The 5,195-nt window shown below is 52.0% G+C and overlaps 1 pseudogene; it reads left to right on the forward strand.

The window, feature by feature from the left end:
• Positions 1-1,573: 1,573 nt before the first annotated feature.
• LOC106817470 lies at positions 1,574-3,254 on the forward strand (annotated as a pseudogene).
• Positions 3,255-5,195: the final 1,941 nt, after the last annotated feature.

A 5,195-nucleotide genomic window follows, 5' to 3' on the forward strand; every position in this document is an offset into this window, starting at 1 on the left:
CAGGTCAGCTAGTTACATTATTACATCTGAGCGACGGTGAAAGATACGCAGCGTGCATTGTTTCCACACCTGTAGACGCGCGCGTGTGAGAGAGAGAGAGAGAGAGAGAGAGAGAGAGAGAGAGAGAGAGAGAGAGAGAAGAGAGCGTGTAGACAACGATGCTACAGGTTAGCTAGTTACATTGATTACATCTGAGGGCGACGGTGAAACACGATACGCAGGCGTGCATTGTTTTTCCATCAGCCTGTAGACGCGCGCGTGTGTGAGAGAGAGAGAGAGAGAGAGAGCGTTAGCAACGATGCTTACAACAGGTGCAGCTAGTTAGCATTATTACATCTGGCGAGCCGGTGAAGATACGCGCGTGCATGTGTTTCCACACGGCTGTAGACGCGCGGCGTTCTTGGTGTGAGAGGAGAGAGAGAGAGAGGAGAGCATTAGTAACTGATGCTACAGGTCAGTCTAAGTTACAATGTATTACATCTGAGCGACGGTGAAGATACGCAGCGTGCATTGTTTCCACACCTGTAGACGCGCGCGTGTGTGAGAGAGAGAGAGAGAGAGAGAGACAGCGTTAGCAACGATGCTACAGGTCAGCTAGTTACATTATTACATCTGAGCGATCGGTGTAAGTATACGTCAGCGTGGCATTGGATTCCACACCGCTGTAGACGCGCGCGCGTGTGTGAGAGAGAGAGAGAGAGAGCGTTAGTAACGATGCTACAGGTCAGCTAGTTACATTATTACATCTGAGCGACGGTGAAGATACGCAGCGTGCATTGTTTCCACACCTGTAAGACAGCGCGCAGTGTGTGTGTGAGAGAGAGAGAGAAGAGCGTAGCTAAGCGATGCTACAGAGGTCAGCTAGTTACATATATTACATGCTGAGCGACGGTCGAAATTACGCAGGCGTGCATTGTTACCGACCACCTGTAGACGCGCGCGTGAGAAGAGAGAGAGACGAGAGAGAGAGAGAGAGTAGAGAGAGAGCGTTAGTAAACGATGCTCACACAGGTCAGCTAGTTACATTATTACATCGTGAGCGGACGGTGGAAGATACGCAGGCAAGCGGTCATTGTTTCCACAGACAGACCCCCTGTAGACGCGCAGAAAGAGGCGCGGTGTGAGAGAGAGAGAGAAGAGAAGAGCGTTACAAGATGCTACAGTCAGGCTAGTTACATTATTACATCTGAGCGATCGGTTGAACGATACGCAGCGTGCATTGTTTCCAACACGCTGTAGCGCGCGCGGCATGTGAAGAGAGAGAGAGAGAAGAGAGAGAGGCGTTAGCATCGATGCTAAGACAGTCAGCTAGTTACATTATTTACATCTGAGCGACGGTGAAGATACGCGCGTGCATTGTTTCCACACCTGTAGACGCGCGCGTGTGTGAGAGAGAGAGCACGAGAGAGAGAGCGTTAGCAACGATGCTAACAAGGTCAGCTAAGTAGCATTATTACACGTCTGAGCGACCGGTGAAGATACGCACGTGCATTGTTTTCCCAAACACCTGTAGACGCGCGCGCGTGTGAGAGAGAGAGAGAGAGAGAGAGAGAGAGAGAGAGCGTTAGCAACGATGCTACAGGTCAGCTAGTTACATTATTACATCTGAGCGACGGTGAAGATACAGCGTGCATTGTTTCCAACCACAACAGCAGCTGTAGAGCGTTGTTTTTTTTGTGTGGTGAGAGAGAGAGAGAGAGAGAGAGGAGAGAGAGAGACGAGAAGAGCGTTACCGCTCGATGGCTAGCAGGTCAGCTAGTTACAATTATTAGCATCTGAGCGACCGGTTGAAGATACGCAGCGTGCATTGTTTCCTCACCTGTAGCGCGGCGCGCGTGTGAGAGAGAGAGAGAGAGAGCGTTAGTAACGATGCTACAGGTTAAGCTGTTACATTATTACAATGCTGAGGCGACGGTGAAGATACACGCAGCGTGCATTGTTTTCGCAGAAACAACGAGGACGAAGCTGTAGACGCGCTATCTATCTATCTATCTACATCTACTATGCGCTCATGTTGTTGTTGTTGCAGGTGGAGGTGGTGGAGATGGTGGACAGCGACATCTCGGCATACACGTACGAGCGCACGATGGTCATGGAGCAGCGCAACCAGCTGCTCAAGCAGATGCGGCTGTCCCGGCGCGAATCTCTCCACGTCGTACAATCCATCGTCGACCACCACCACGAGGCCGCCTGCGCGTCCGCCGCCGCCGCCGCCGCCGACAGCCTTCCCCGCGGTCTCCCCGCGGTCCCCGAGGGCAGGGAGTCGTCCTCCCCCTCCTCCCCCTCCGCCACCTCCCCCCCGGCGGCGGGCGGGGGTTTCGGCGCGACGTTGACGGTGCAGCAGCCGGATTCGATGAACGTGCGGCGAATGAACACGGCCGTGCGGCTGAACGAGGTCATCCGGGGTCGCTCGGGGGCGGCGCGCCTCGTCATCCTCAACCTGCCCGGCCCGCCGAAGCAGTCAGCCGGCACCGCGGGCGACCACAACTACATGGAGTTTCTGGAGGTGCTCACAGAGGGGCTGGAGTCCGTGCTGATGGTGCGCGGCAGCGGACGCGAGGTCATCACCATCTACTCGTAGGGTCGGCGAAGGTCGCGGGGTCGGTGAAGGTCGCGGGGTCAGATGGTCAGTGAGGTTGTGAGGTGATGAAGGTCGTAGGGTCACGTGGTTAGTGATATCGTGAGAGGTCATCAAGGTCGTAGGGTCAGCAAGGTCATAGGGTCAGATGGTCAATGCAGCAAGGTCATAGGGTCAGCAATGTCGTAGGGTCAGTGAGGTCGTGAGGTCAGAGGGTCAGCAAGGTCGTAGGGTCAGTGAGGTCGTGAGGTCAGAGGGTCAGCAAGGTCGTGAGGTCAGCAAGGTCGTAGGGTCGGGGCGTGAGATCGTACGGTTATGGATCGGTGGGTTTGAAGGGTCAGGGGTGGGTATCTAGTCCTGGGGTCATTGCAATCTACTCTCGGATGTCGAGAGACCACATCTAACCACGCGGTCGTCAAAACACATCCAAACGCGCGCTTAGGGGGTTAAGCGTCGACATCTAGTAGAGGTTCAAGGGTCGGCATCCGGTCACAAGGTCGTCTCGCAAGGTCATCGCCACGGTCTAGTCACGAGGCGTCACTAGGTGTCACTCGTTCAACCCTCGCTTCGCGATCGCACGTGGCATTCTCATTCATATGCGCCCAGCGACATTTTGTATATGTAAATATTATTCTATCTATACAAATGCTAGCGGCATTCTATATATATATATATATACTAATTATATATATATATATATCACTACTTATATATATATATATATACTAATTATATACATATATATACGTCATCGGCGGCATGCTACTTACATTAGAGTTTGATGTTTGAGGGATGGCGTCTGGTCCGTGTGTGCGTGTGTCTGCCGCGGGGGGGAGGGGGGCGGCAGGGGCGGTCGGACGTTCTGCTACAGCGGATCGGAGGATGTGTGGGAGGAGAGGGAGAGATCCTGTGAGATATGGGAAAGAGGGAGAGAGATCCTAGTGAGAATGTGGGAGAGGGGAGACGATCCTGTGAGATGTGGGAAGAGGTGGTTTCTTGAGGAGATCCTGTGAGATGTGGGAGGAGGGGGAGAGATCCTGTGAGATGTGGGAGGAGGGGGAGAGATCCTGTGATTTTTTAGATGCTCAGTAGCAGCAAGTTCATCGTCTTCTTCTTCTTCTCGACGTTTTTTCTCTCGTTCGCGACGCGCCTCGTTCGCCGGCGCGATCTTTATATGTTTACTCTACGATTTGTGCGAGAATAGAGGGCGCCAGTGTCGACATGGTGATGGGACGTGGGCGCAGAGCGTGGGTAACGGCGGGAAACCGTCGTCGCGCCGGTCGTTTAATGGGATGCCGTCGAGGTTTTCATGTGCCGCGGTCCGCGAATCTAGTATTATTCGTCTTGTTATGCATTCATCGTCGTTTTTTCGCCGAGAATGGCGAATATTTGTGTTTATGCGGCCCCGGTTCGGTCGGCCATTTGCAATCCGTGTTCGTAGTCGCGAGCCTTTCGTCGATTTTGTGATTAGACGCGCCTGGATTTTGTGATTAGATGTGCCTGGATTTTGTGATTAGATGTGCCTGGATTTTAGACGAAATTACGGTTTTCGCGGAGTGTACGCCTCGATTGTCTGGAGATTGTCCGTGTGCGTGCGTACGTGCGTGCGTGCGTGCGTGCGTGCGTGCGTGCGTGCGTGCGTGCGAGCGGCGTAACGCGTGTAACATATATGCACAACTCATTTTGTGAGTGCTGGGTGGCGGGGGTTAAGTGTGGGACGGGGGAGGGGGACGGATGCTTTCCGACATTTATTTGCTGGCGTGTTAGAGCGCGAGTTACCACACCGGCTGGCCGTAGTTCCATATTCACGATAGCAGACCAATGGCAGCTCTTTGTGCGAAACTCGATTAACTCGATAAAACGATTCGAAATGTATTTATTTTGGTAGTCTCGAATTTCGAAACCAATAAGAGGATTTGATTTTGAAAGGGCAAAACCTACCCTTATGTATATATTATATGTCATATGTTATATGTCTATATTATATGTCATATGTTATATGTCATATGTTATATGTCTATATTATATGTCATATGTTATATGTCATATATTATATCAGGAGTGTATCAATTGATATATTGATACACTCCTGATTATATGTCATATGTTATACCGGTGTCGCATACACCGGACTCTCAGCCCCAAGGGTCAAGAAAGAAAGAAGTTAAGGCAACAAGAAATGTCGTAAGGGAAGAGATGTGTGCAACGAGCAATAAAACCTGATGCAGTGATAGTTGGCGCTGAATTCGCCCGGCCGTCGCGCTTTCCGACGATCCGGGATCCACGCTGAGTGAGAGAAGATCACGAGATCACGTGAGACGAGTGAGTGAGACAGAGCGAGTGAAACTGTTCGTGTGTCTCATGCGAGACAGAGGGAGCGAGACTGTTTGTGTGTTTCACGCGAGACAGAGCGAGTGAGACTGTTCGTGTGTCTCATGCGAGACAGAGGGAGCGAGACTGTTTGTGTGTTTCACGCGAGACAGAGCGAGTGAGACTGTTCGTGTGTCTCATGCGAGACAGAGGGAGCGAGACTGTTTGTGTGTCTCATGCGAGACAGAGGGAGTGAGACTGTTCGTGTGTCTCATGCGAGACAGAGGGAGTGAGACTGTTCGTGTGC

The sequence above is a fragment of the Priapulus caudatus genome, unplaced genomic scaffold (assembly GCF_000485595.1).
Source record: "Priapulus caudatus unplaced genomic scaffold, Priapulus_caudatus-5.0.1 Scaffold1738, whole genome shotgun sequence".
NCBI lineage: Eukaryota > Metazoa > Priapulida > Priapulimorpha > Priapulimorphida > Priapulidae > Priapulus > Priapulus caudatus.